Below are 12859 nucleotides of genomic sequence, written 5' to 3'. Positions count from 1 at the left end.
ACTTAAGTATATTATTCGAATAATATTTTGACTATTCAAGACAATGCTCGTTACTGATAAACTCCAATGTCACGAAATGCCTTCCTTTTTCCGTTTTATGATTCTATATCGACTTGCACGTATACGAACACATCGACACACACACGCGCGCGCAAAAGAAGCACGTACATCACTGAAACACGATCATACTCGTTAGCATAACGATACAACTCCAACTCGGATGAACGAGCACGTGTATTCGACCCTCATAAGCCATAAGCCAATGCATATTTATATATTTCGAAGTTGCACGGTATGTAGAATACACGTTATTAAGTAATAATCCTGTTAAATGTAACGTTAAACAGCATTCACACCCGTCCAGACAAAATTGTACGCTAAAAGCTGTGTTCTTACTCGATGGAAACGAATCGCCGATAGATATCACGCCCGACGCGATGAACGATAACCGAGAACATACAGTTCCTTTAATTTAAATTAAACGTAGCTAGTATTTAATTATGTTATTTACGACTGTTGTAGGGTTATTTACAAATAAGCAGAGTTTAACTTCATTTATGCGGCGTATTTCGATCCGTAAGATCGGAAACATTCTGATAACCTTTGGTACAAACGTCTGTCTAATGCAAAAAGAAAAAAATTGGACTTGGGAACCTATACAGATCTCAACATCTGCGATATCGTATGATGTACATATTAACTCGTGAAAAACTACGTGGCACTGTACCTAACGATTTTTATTCAGTGCGAAAGTGTATTCTAAAAAAGAATGTTCTTTGTGAAACAGTGATGAAAATACTGCCTCTAGATGGTAATATATAAATAAATTACAATCTCCATGATCGTTCGATAAGAAGGATCGACACGAAGATGGACGGTATACTCAGAAAATGGGGAACTAAAAATGGTTGACGTTATCACAAAGCAATCTTCCTATTCGAACCTTGTCTTGTCGGTACAATGCATTCTGATTTAACGAACAGCCGGACTTCGACGAACAAGATGTTACCGGCGATAATGCAGATGTTCCAGCAATACCACAAACACGACATTTCAATAGCGTGCCTCGAAGGAGGGGTAAACGAGGAAATATAAAAAAAAATATTACAGAATCACTTTTAAAAGAAATGTTCCCTACAACTATTAGATAGAACGCGAATATTTATACAAATGTATAGTTCTATGTCTGTATAATTAAATATTTGCTACAACTAAAATATCAATTATCTACTCAAAAAATTAAGAAATCGTACAGCTTCCTATCTTGAGATAACCAGAATAACTGTGTTATGATTATTCAAAGAGTGATACGTCTTTGAACTACTACATATGTATATTAATCATAAATAATATGCATAAATTGTGCGCCGTACTTATCAATACAGAGATATTTTGTTCCGTTTCGAAAGATAAAAGAAAAGGGAACTAGTGTTTCCCCCCTTCCTTTGGCACGTGGATGCACGAAGGAAGGGAGAAAGAAAAACGAATTGAGAAAACGAGCCTCTGAAAAGGTTGCTGAGATCTGACGAGAAAGATAAGGCAGTCTCGTTGGGGCGCTTTGTGGTTTTTAACCATTCACTGCTATGATTGGAGGTTCCCCACAAATCGAGGCTCAAGCTAGTTCAATATTCGATGATACGAGAAAATGAGAGCGTTATTCGCGTACCAATTGAGATCAAAGGACCGCAAAATGATCATTCTTTAACGACACTGTTGCCAATTTTTAAATGTATACCCTTCATTTATATAATAGTAAAACATTCAGGAAAGAAAAATAATTAGAAAATTATTCAAATTTTCAGAAATTGTCATCCCGTTTGAGTTTTATAATAAATAAGCCACATACCGAACGATATAATAGAAATTTCATCAATTAGAGCAATACAATTTTTCTCGTCGATTATTATTATTATTATTATTTTAAGCAATTTTAGCATTGAATAAGAATGCTTCTTATTATGTTTATTGTTACATATTTAGTTTCAATTGCGCACTAGGTGCATGTGCAAAGATTCGAATTTTCTGTGTGATTCGTCGCATATTTTTTCGGTGAACGTTAAACGACGTGATCGTGGAACATGTTCAATTTTTGTTATGTCAGAGGACGAGAGTAAAAAAAAAAAGGAAACAGAACATTCGTAGTTTTCAATCGGTAGCAAAAAGATAAAAAAAATAAACTTCATCGATCTTTCTGCCCAGAAAACCATCTTTTGAGCGTCAAAAGAAGGAAATGCACCTTTTGATGTTTAGGAAATTGGAATATTTCTTTTTTGCGGATTTCCCGTGTGATCGATGACACCGCGTAACACGAACAGCGGGACAATTATTCTTTAAGCTACTTATGATCATTAGCGATTCTTTCAATCCTATCCTTGATAGTTCTCGTTTCTTGCGATCCACCACTGAAACATTTCCTGTTATTTCATTTAAGGATTGTTTTACAATCTCCTTCCCCCTATGTCCTTAAAATATTGTAGAAAAAATGCAACAATTTTTACAGGTATATTGGAGCGTCTATCAAGATTATCCCCTATAATTACTGCTACTCGGATCTCTGGAACTTTTCTCAGCCCAAAAAATTATTTCATAAAAATCGAATCTTTGATATACTATAAAATATTATAAAAGCAACGAGTTTTTTGCAAAAGGAATAGAAGAGTGTCCCTGCTGTTTTCTAGAATACTCGACAATTCGATATCGAATTAGAATCCGTCACAAGGAAACCCTTGAAGCATATAATATCAGTAGCTCAAACAAAAGGAACACGTCATTATTCTGTCCTGGCGTGGCGTACGCCTGCTCGAAGCACATATTGAGCGCTCGAATTTCCGTGACCTCCCTAACGAATATGTCCACTATCGCCTACGAGTAACTCGCCACTTATCGCGTCCTATTTATCATCACTGGCATATTTCAGGCATGGGCCAGGTAATATTTAGTAGATGCGGTTGCGTACGTGGCCTGTATTTGCATTGCACTTGAGTCGGGCCACGCTTTTGCTCGCGTAATGACCACGTCGAATCGCTGCAGATGGATTTATGTCCAATTATTTCTTCTTTACTCGTACCGAAGACAGTTCGTGATGTAGCTGTAAATTGACAACCAGTTATTTGATTTTAAGGCGAGAATGGTTGATAATATTTCGCGAATATTCAGAAAAGCACCTATGTTATAACGCGCAATAAAAAAAGATAGTGTCGTCTACATTTTAAATAGTAGAACCTTGAGAATTTCATTCTACATATGTATACCTATACCCAGAACTTCGTTAGTGGCAATTTGGACTGCATATCATTTTCTTAATGTTGTATATGTTTTATGAAATATATTCATTACTTTCATAATTAATTAATTAGTTTTTAGAAAGATGTTGAATGTACACAATGGAAACGTAAAGAATGTATAATCAGTCGTACCATACATAATTCTCAAAGGCTGAAATAATTAACATGTTTTGTTTAACATTCCATACATAATGAAGTAATATTGAATTGCAAAGAAATAATGATTTTATATGATTACAAAGAGAAAATATTCGAATGAAATATACAAATGAAATGTTTTTTCTCTTAAAACACGTCTGTTTTATTATACTTCATGCAAATTAGAATTCACGCATGATCGAATAATTACTTGATAAATTTTGTACGCAGAATATCTTAAATAAGATATAAAAAAAAACAGATAAAATTAAAAAAAACTTTGTAATTTATAACTGCGATGGATTGAGAAAACGTTTATTACGAAAGTGAGCAATTTGTAAGTTTCGAACATAAAATGGAGGAAAACTAAATTAGACTTTTTATTTGAATGTGAGAGTACACCGGATATCGAGCTATCGGCAAGTTAATGAGAGGTTTTTTTCACTCGGCTAATTGAATTGGCTTTCTTGACATTCCTACGGCGCGGCAGGAATACTTGGCTTCGTAACTTGCTTAAACGGACGACGCAACTAACTTTAGTTGTGATGACATATACAGAGACGTTTCAATTAAGTCTTCACTTTCATTTACCCCCTGACGATTTGGCGCGTCACCCAAAGATATTAGTTCATCGAAACCCTTAAAATATCCCATTTCAGACCCGCTGTGTACACTTGGAATGTACAATAAAACGAGGACTGATGGGTTCTACATTTACAAACACAATAAATACAAAAAAGTGTATACTTTTTAATATAAATACAAAAAGGGGTATAAGTACAAAAAAAATTTTCCAGAAAGGTGTTATTGACTTCGGAATGCGCTGAAAAATGAAAAATAATTTTCTTTGTATTCATACAAATGAGGTGCACGGAAAAGTATGACAGTTTCTATTTCGTCTATTATTTACTTACATACATATGTAAAAACAGTTAACATTACTTATTGACCTACTAAACAGCATATTCAATATACCGCAACCTTCTCGAAAACGGTGGTAAATGTCGTAAAATACTTCCAATACAATACTTTCGCGTCATCCTATAAAATTTCAACTCATTTATATTCATATTATTCACATTTCAACAAGTTTATAATTGTAACCGTACAAAAACGTCATTTGTATCCATACCGATAGGAATTACGCTTAATGTATATATTAATAATGTACAAGTTAATAGAATTATGTGTATACCAAACTTGTCCCTAATTCAAAATACAATTATTACAACTACTGATGTTATGCAATTAGAAGTGGAAATGGATTATATGTTAATAGTATTTTTAATTTTGCCTCGCCTTCGAAAAGATTGCAGTATATTAAATATACTGTTTAGTAAGTATATGAGTAATCTTAAGCGTTATTGCACATGTGTGTAAATAAAATTTAAATAAAATATTATTCATGCTTTTCAGCGCATCTTATTTGTATAAATAGAAAGAAAGTTATTTTTCACCTTTCACTGCATTTTGAAGTCGCTAATACTTTTTTGGATAAAATTTTTATTTCACATTTTGTATTGTAACGATCAATATCACAAGTCCAACACAAAATGGTTTTCATTGACATTAAAATGACGGTAATTTATTTCTATCGATTTGTTATATGTTTCAATTCTTAATTCTTATTCACGAACAAACAACTGTATAGGCTGCTCAACTCTGCATGCGAATAACGATTAAACCAGCTGTACTTCGCCATTGATATTAAACTTTGAACCGTGATAGAGAAGTATATTTCTATAACTTAATAGTTCCGCTTCGTAAGTAACATTCGTTCCAATGTTTCCCGCGACGTAAATACGAGTTGAAGCTTATATTGAGAAGCGCAACCGTCGAACAATTTGCTCATGCGGAGCAAGTTATTATAATAGCGCTCGCCAAGGCTGCTGTAGATGAAAAAGGAATTAATAATGAATGTTCAAAAGATCCAATCATAATTTATGACGATGAAACAATATACGATGACCCAGTAGATTTATATAAAGACTAACAGTAAGAGATAGTTGCAATGCCGGAAGTGTGTTCTTTAATAGCATTCGAAGTCTTAATATTCAACAGAAAGATCTACTTAAATCAGTTTCCGCAATAATTGAAAAAGATATTAAAAACGGGACTATGGAAATACGGAAAAAATGTTGTTTTTCATTACCGCAAGAGCTGTGTGGTGGCAAATCGTCCATTTTAAAATTGCTTGTCGGACCTGTTAAACGCTGATATAATCCTACAGTCGGCGCGATAATAAAATCATCTTTTATCGACGTAGCTTCTTTAACTAGCTATACTAGCTAGCTTAACTATGACCCATCAAATATTCGGAAAAACTGCATTCTGTTTTCTCCTTACCCATTGCGAAAGCCACTGCTATGACCTATATACCTGACTATTGATAGTATCAATAATCAACGATATAAATAATATCTTATGAAAATTTGCAAGTAATTCATTTAACACTGCAGGAATTTGAGACCAATAAAAAACTGTTTGATGGCATAAGTGTACTTCTTCTTGGTGACATCATGCAACTATCCTCAATGAAAGGGCATTGATGTTTTATACAACTACAGCGGTGTGCAGCAAAGATTAATTATAACGCCAATTTTCATTCTGCGAATTCACCATTAATCTAATATGCAAAAAGATGATTATCTTAAACTTGGCAATATATAAATTACACGCAACTGTATTAAATAGCGTTGTAATTGATCTTGGCGAAAAAAATTTGCAAAGAGCCAAAACTACGTCACCGTTGGTCGTGTGTAAGGTTTAGACAGCCTAGTCATATCTGATATAGCACCGAACATAAATTCTCAATAAACCGCATGATGAAAGTGCACTTGCAAATATGCAAAGGTTACGACGACTTCTTTCACAAAGAGACTGTTGCAGTCTACTTCTTACAACCAATATGTAATGAAACGACCCAAGTTTGCTTAAAGCGATACGACACGGGTCAAGTCAGCTTTGAGCGACGAGCCTACGTACAGAAGCACACGATGTACGCTTCCAGAGGCAATTTTGTAAAGAAACTCCAATTTCACATCGCTTCCAGCGACTAGTTTGTGGATAAACGACCAGACACAACGCAATGTAATCGGTGAAAAAATTTTTTAATCGAAACTGACCGGTAGAGTATCCCTACAAGATGCAGGAGGTTTCATCCCGATAACTCATTCCAATTGTGAGTAATCGATAAACATACATAAAAATTATATACATTTTTGTAAAAAAGTAGTTTACGGAAAAACTAATGCAAAAAATGTAATTGGACGAACGGAAGAGCGTGCCCGACGAGATGCAAACGGAATCACCTTTATTGATCAAGGCACTTCGGAGAATTCGAAATATACACATAGAATTGAGATACCTTCCGCCTTTTCCGAAGTCTGTATAAAAGAGGGGGGAGGGGGTTCTCATTGAGAAATTATCGATTCTCATTATGAATTGAGTACGGCCGATCGAAGCGTTTACGCTGCAAAGCGTTATTATACGTAAAAAAAGTAACAAAATATATAAATATATAAAATATAATACGATGCGTTAATACGTCCATAAACCACATATTAGTGATTATAAGAAGTTCAAGGTTCAGAAATAACAAGAATTAAATTGATTATTTTAACAAATTTTTAACGAGACTCCTATCCGAATGAATTTTTCAAATGTTTACATGTTGCATAATAACCTACTTTAACACAAAAAACACGACTGTTATGAAAACTCAAACGTTATTGAACATAGAACGATTAAGTACCGTTGGTATAAATGTGGAACACGTAACGATCAATCTACAATTTCAGTAAAGGTAATTAAAGCAATTGGAAGCTACCATCGTAGTATTGATTAACAGTAACCGTTGTCAAATACCCTATGTAATTCAATAAGAGAATAATTCAATAAATATCCCATTCGAAATAAGTTTCAAAAAATCGTCTTCGATATCCCATATTTTACAATTATCTTAAATAATAGTAATCTATAATAATAGTAATGTATATATATATATACACACACACATATGTAAATATCTATACAGAAATGGCGATCAATATACATTAATAATCCGATTTATACTACACAAAGACAAGAAACCGCTCGTTAGGAAGATCAAATTAATCGTTAGAGATTCATTCTCGAATATCTAGAAATCGTAACTAATACCGTCGTAGTTAATGCAATAATACGTTTCGGAATATCGCTGTATACCCATACCAAAAAAGAGTAAACCGAATTGCTGTAGTTTATAAAGAAAAACTTGAAATTTCCATTTTTAGCTTTAAAAACTACTGCTGTTTGGTACAAGTATGGGTTATTAACATATTTATTATCATCCCAAAACTACTAATTACTAATTATATGCATGACAAAATTTCTCGGCTAATTATATCTCATCATTTCATCGTCGATGCAATCAACATCTTATTATTACATAATCACTCTACTAGCGACCGATTTATTAGTAGTTATTCAATAGTTGTTTCTGTTAAACTTGAACACGAATGAAATCCGGTTACTGTGGGTTAACGCAAGATAAATGAATTGTTTCGGAAAAGATAAAAACAAGAATAAAACACTAATTGTAAGAGAGACAAATAGAAGGAAGAAAAGGACAAAATTAAACAAATTCGATCGCGTCCCGCATTGTCCAGATCAATTGAGAAGCCATGGGTGGCCAGCTTATTGCTTTGCTACCGTGAATTTGTGAAATGAAGAGTGACGCATGGGTGACGATGTCCTGCAGAGGAATTAGGAGTTTGTCGCAAGTCGCTAAGCGGAATTTATCGTTTCTGTGGGATCAACCGATTCCGTGGGACCCTCGCCGACTGTGAAAGGATTCTTCAATTTATGCAAGGGGTGTGTAGAACGAGCAGCTGACGACTGAAACGTTGAGAGACCGTTTTTTCTCAATCGATAAAATTGTAAGTCAGATGATGACTGTTTGATAGATGCGGGAATAGGGGACGGCAAACGGATCGGAAATGTATTTTTCGACCGGCTTGGCAGATCGTATCCTGATATTCGACATTTGCGACGATTTTCTGTCATTCTTTACGAGATTGAATTAAAATTATCCAAATGATAATATTCTTTACCAATGAAAGATGATACTCACGATATGAGAATTACCGTGAGACGTGTAATAATTGATTGTCAAAGCGAGGAGAAATTTCCCCCCCAAAAAAGTAATTAAAATGAAATCGATATGAATACGATTCTAAGCATATATGTATATCGAAACAAAAAGCAATGTAAAAAAGCAGCTAAATATTAGCTTTTACATACATACGTATGAACTTTTTAAAGATAGTGCTACCATTACTCATAATTTTGCTATTTAATCCATACACGAGCGAAAAAGATTAATCTACACAACATATGGTGCTTTTTCATCCTTATCCGTCCCCTGACGTAAGGTAAACAAAGGCAGATGTTGTTATCGAATACGGTGAAAACCGATCGAGTCAAAAGTAAAAATGTATCTTTCGAATTTTTATATCGCAGGAGTATATATTTAGTTTCTTTTCACCGATTGAATAGAAAGTTTATGATAGAGAAATAGAAAACTCACGAGGTGATAAGTAATTAAAGGAAATGAGGAGACGTACGTTACTCATTAATTATGTATGAATAATTGTTTATTGACATCTAATAGATATGAAAAACTGTATTACTTATACTATTCTATACGTAAAAAGAATAATTTGAAAAATTCCGTACGATATCATGCATAATATCACGGTAAGATAAGTTAATAATTCATAACGAAACTCGATTAATAAAACTCAGTTGGACGAATTGCAGGAGTTGGCAGACTGCAGTAAATTTTTCATTTATTTTACTTATTATTATATTTATAAAATTCTAGAAAAATTCCCTTTATGAAAGTAAAAATGTAAAAAATGTATCATGATCTTCTTGCAGGATAATTAATTTATTATTAATTGGTAATATAAGCATTTTAATAAAAATCAGTTTGGTTGCTTACATATTGATAAAAGCGATTTCTACAAAAAACGAAAGCTGTTTCGTAGAACACATTACTCCATCTACTCGGTCATAAATGTATTAAACAGAGGACCAAAGAAATCGATGCGAAACACGCTTGATATTTCATAAGGAAAAATAGCAAAAGGAAATTTATAATTGTCCAAAATTGTTTTAAATAAATATTTATCATACAATCATAAATATAAAATAATTTGGTATATTATATATACTATATTAATAGTTTATTCTCTTTTATGCTGGATCTCCCAAGGTATTTACCTACATTATAGTTTGATTTTCAGATATTAATATATTATTTTTAAAAATAAGAAGAAATTACATAAATTCCTTTGTATATTTCTAAATATATGTAAACATATAATTGAATTTCTAAACCTCAATGATGAAAGCTACTAATTTAAGTTCCTAGCAGAAATATCGATACGAATACTTTTAAGTGCAATAAGACGTTCTCTTGTACGAGTATAGATGTCTGTCTGTGATTTTGAATATTTAATTAGTCTTCACTTTATCATGTACTGGTAAACGAGATCAACATAAATACATATGTATATATATTATTTATTCTCTGTAACCGAATAGTCAATGGTATTATACATACGTACACATGTAGAAAAAAAATCAAAATATTATTTAGTTTAATCAAATAAATTTTTTGTTACTGATCTAATAACGTTTCGTTTGTAATACGTTTCATAATTTTAATTTATGGTTAAGAATATATTAAATAACAACAATCTCGTGGTAAACTGTTTCTTATTGTTTAAATATTAAATTTCTTTCCGCTGTATCCAATTTTCATAACTATCCATGCTAAAGCAATAATCGTATTTATAATTCTATATTATTAATGTTAACTGCGAATTTATAGAAGAATATTTTGGGAAAGACGTTATATCGAACATAGCGACATGTGAAGATGTGATATTTTTAACACCTCATGTAAAATACTAACCAATATACTAGAGGATAAGTATTACACAAATTTTGAAAATATCGTTAATTTATATTATGAAAAAGTGCGTTACGAAAAATCTTACACATTTTACATTTATCGTTATTCGTTCAGTACTCAGTTTGGTTTGCTGCTACTTCCATTAAAAGATATCTAAAATTAAAACTACTAACTATTATGAAACAAATAACAAATTATTTGATGACAGTAGATTAGACAGTAGGGATAAAAAAACATAGATTCATGTGTATCTATGTAATATTTAAGTTAACAAAGAAACTATCGATTTTCAAGAGTAGGTAAGCAAGAAACTATGTACGGTCTTTAGCAAAAATGCAACGGTTTACCATTGTGTTAATTACTTTTCTAGAAGACACTAAGTAGGCAGACACTTGGGGTACTTCATCTAAACTTACGCACATGAATCATTAAAGATAATACAAACATTCAGAAACTGTTTTCCACCGTCTAGTTCACTGCAAATATCTTACAAGCATCGCGCTATTCAACAGGTTTCTACACTAATCGCAATTTAATTCGTTATAATTTCTTCTTGATTTGTGTTCTGTAATTGACGCTGCTTGCAACATTAATTTCTCTTCTGTGAAATTCGTTTAATTAATGATTACTTATTATGCGTTTGCTTGATTATATGGCAGGAGTACGAGTTTGCACAAACTTTCGCAATTCTTTATATTGCACTATTGATTATCTTCTACTAATTAAGTTCCGCGAAACATCACTGTCCCTAATTCACTGAATGTAATCTATCTTGTTTGCATAGATAACTAAAATCTTATAGTAAAATAGCTCACATATGATAGCGCAGAAATATCAATAATGTTATGATCTGTTATTGTCGAACGATATTAAAACAAATAATAAAATACTAATTATAACTGCGATAAAATTGTTTGATATATAATATAAAATAATTTGATGAAAAATACGTAGCAGAGGAGTTATCGCACAAAACACGATGATAAATTAAACGAATAATTTGACACGACGTAACATATCATATACGTTACAATGAGCGTTTTTGTTTATGCAAAATTATTCGAATATTAAAGGAAATGCAAAATTATTAAAGAAAAAGTCACCCTAACAAAACAACAGTTAGCGTGAAATCTAAACCGAGATTTTATCGCTGTAATTGTGGTTGTACAATAATAAATGTAACAATATAAGCTCAGAAATTATTCTAACTACCTATTGTATGTAGAAAAAGGTCATAATGTGAAATTGCCAAGTTCGTAAAAATGTGGAGAAATAATAAAAACGCTGTAATACTATATTAATCGTGGAGATTAAGTTCCTATCTTTTAAAAATATAACAGCGGAATATTCTTACGCGTTAATGTAACATAATAAAGCATTTATCGAAGTTTGTTAAACTTTTGCATACTCATATTATATATAAGTATAATACAACTGATCCGAACGAAAAACAAACACATGTTATATCTTGTTTATCGAATGTAACGTTTCACGCTTCCTGAAACACGCGGTTTTCAAAAAAAAATTGCGAGACGAATGGTACAGTGTCGGTTAATACTCTGTCGAGAAGAATGAAAACGCGTTAGAGAACGCACTGATGCATCAAATCGTGAAACAATTTTTCCAGATAGGCTTTTTCCTTCTTTTTTCTCGTTTGCAAATGTTGACGCGCTACTTGGTACGTGGAATTAGATAAGAAACTGTCCGATATAACGTGTCATAGTCATAGCCTAATAACTTACCATCAAGAAAATTCACACGAATCCCTGCGTGTTATTGAGTTTCGCCGATAAATCATCCTGCTAGAAAGTTTAATCACTTTGAGGTAATAAATGCGACAAAACACTGCATAAATGCCGAGTAAAACAAATACTAATGATGATCCTTTAATAATAAATGGATAATGAAATTTTCATAAAAAGTCTGAAATTGAAGCTATTGGCCTTTTATTCTTTTTCCATTATAGTAGAATATACAATATGTTTTATCAGTGGTAGTACATTTGGGAGATTCTACCTTTGTTACAAAGCAATAATATTTATCGTTATCATCACTTAATACTGTACTTTCCAGTATCCATTAAAATAAATATAAACGTGTTATACAAATATTTAAAGTAAATTTTTGATCGAAAATAAAACTTCGTCAGAATTCTATGTTTTTCATTTACGTTTTCGTACAAGATCGCCCCTCTATTTGACTATACATATTTGAATTATGGGAAAAGCTGGATATTAAATCGTATAGTCCAATGAACAGACGTTTAAAGTAATTCACTCTATATTTTACGCGTATCTTATTATCATCTATTATTAGCATCTTATTTAGCATGAAACAAAGCGAATACAGTTATGAAAAATATGCAGAAGGAACAGAGGAAAATACAGCGAAAAGAAGAGTAACGGTAGGTAGAACCGCGGAACACTATTTACTTCATTCATTACTGTAATCCATAGCTAATTATGAAAATTTA

The 12859-nt window shown here is 32.3% G+C and overlaps 1 protein-coding gene across 1 annotated transcript in view; it reads right to left on the bottom strand.

The window, feature by feature from the left end:
- LOC132913104 (aurora kinase C-like) overlaps positions 1 to 12859 on the bottom strand; it is a 316494-nt gene that overhangs the window by 246380 nt on the left and 57255 nt on the right. The window lies entirely within an intron of this gene.

The sequence above is a fragment of the Bombus pascuorum genome, chromosome 13, assembly GCF_905332965.1.
Source record: "Bombus pascuorum chromosome 13, iyBomPasc1.1, whole genome shotgun sequence".
Taxonomy (NCBI): Eukaryota; Metazoa; Arthropoda; class Insecta; order Hymenoptera; family Apidae; genus Bombus; species Bombus pascuorum.
The sequence above is the reverse complement of the archived record's forward strand: the minus strand, read 5'-3'. Positions and strand labels throughout refer to the sequence as shown.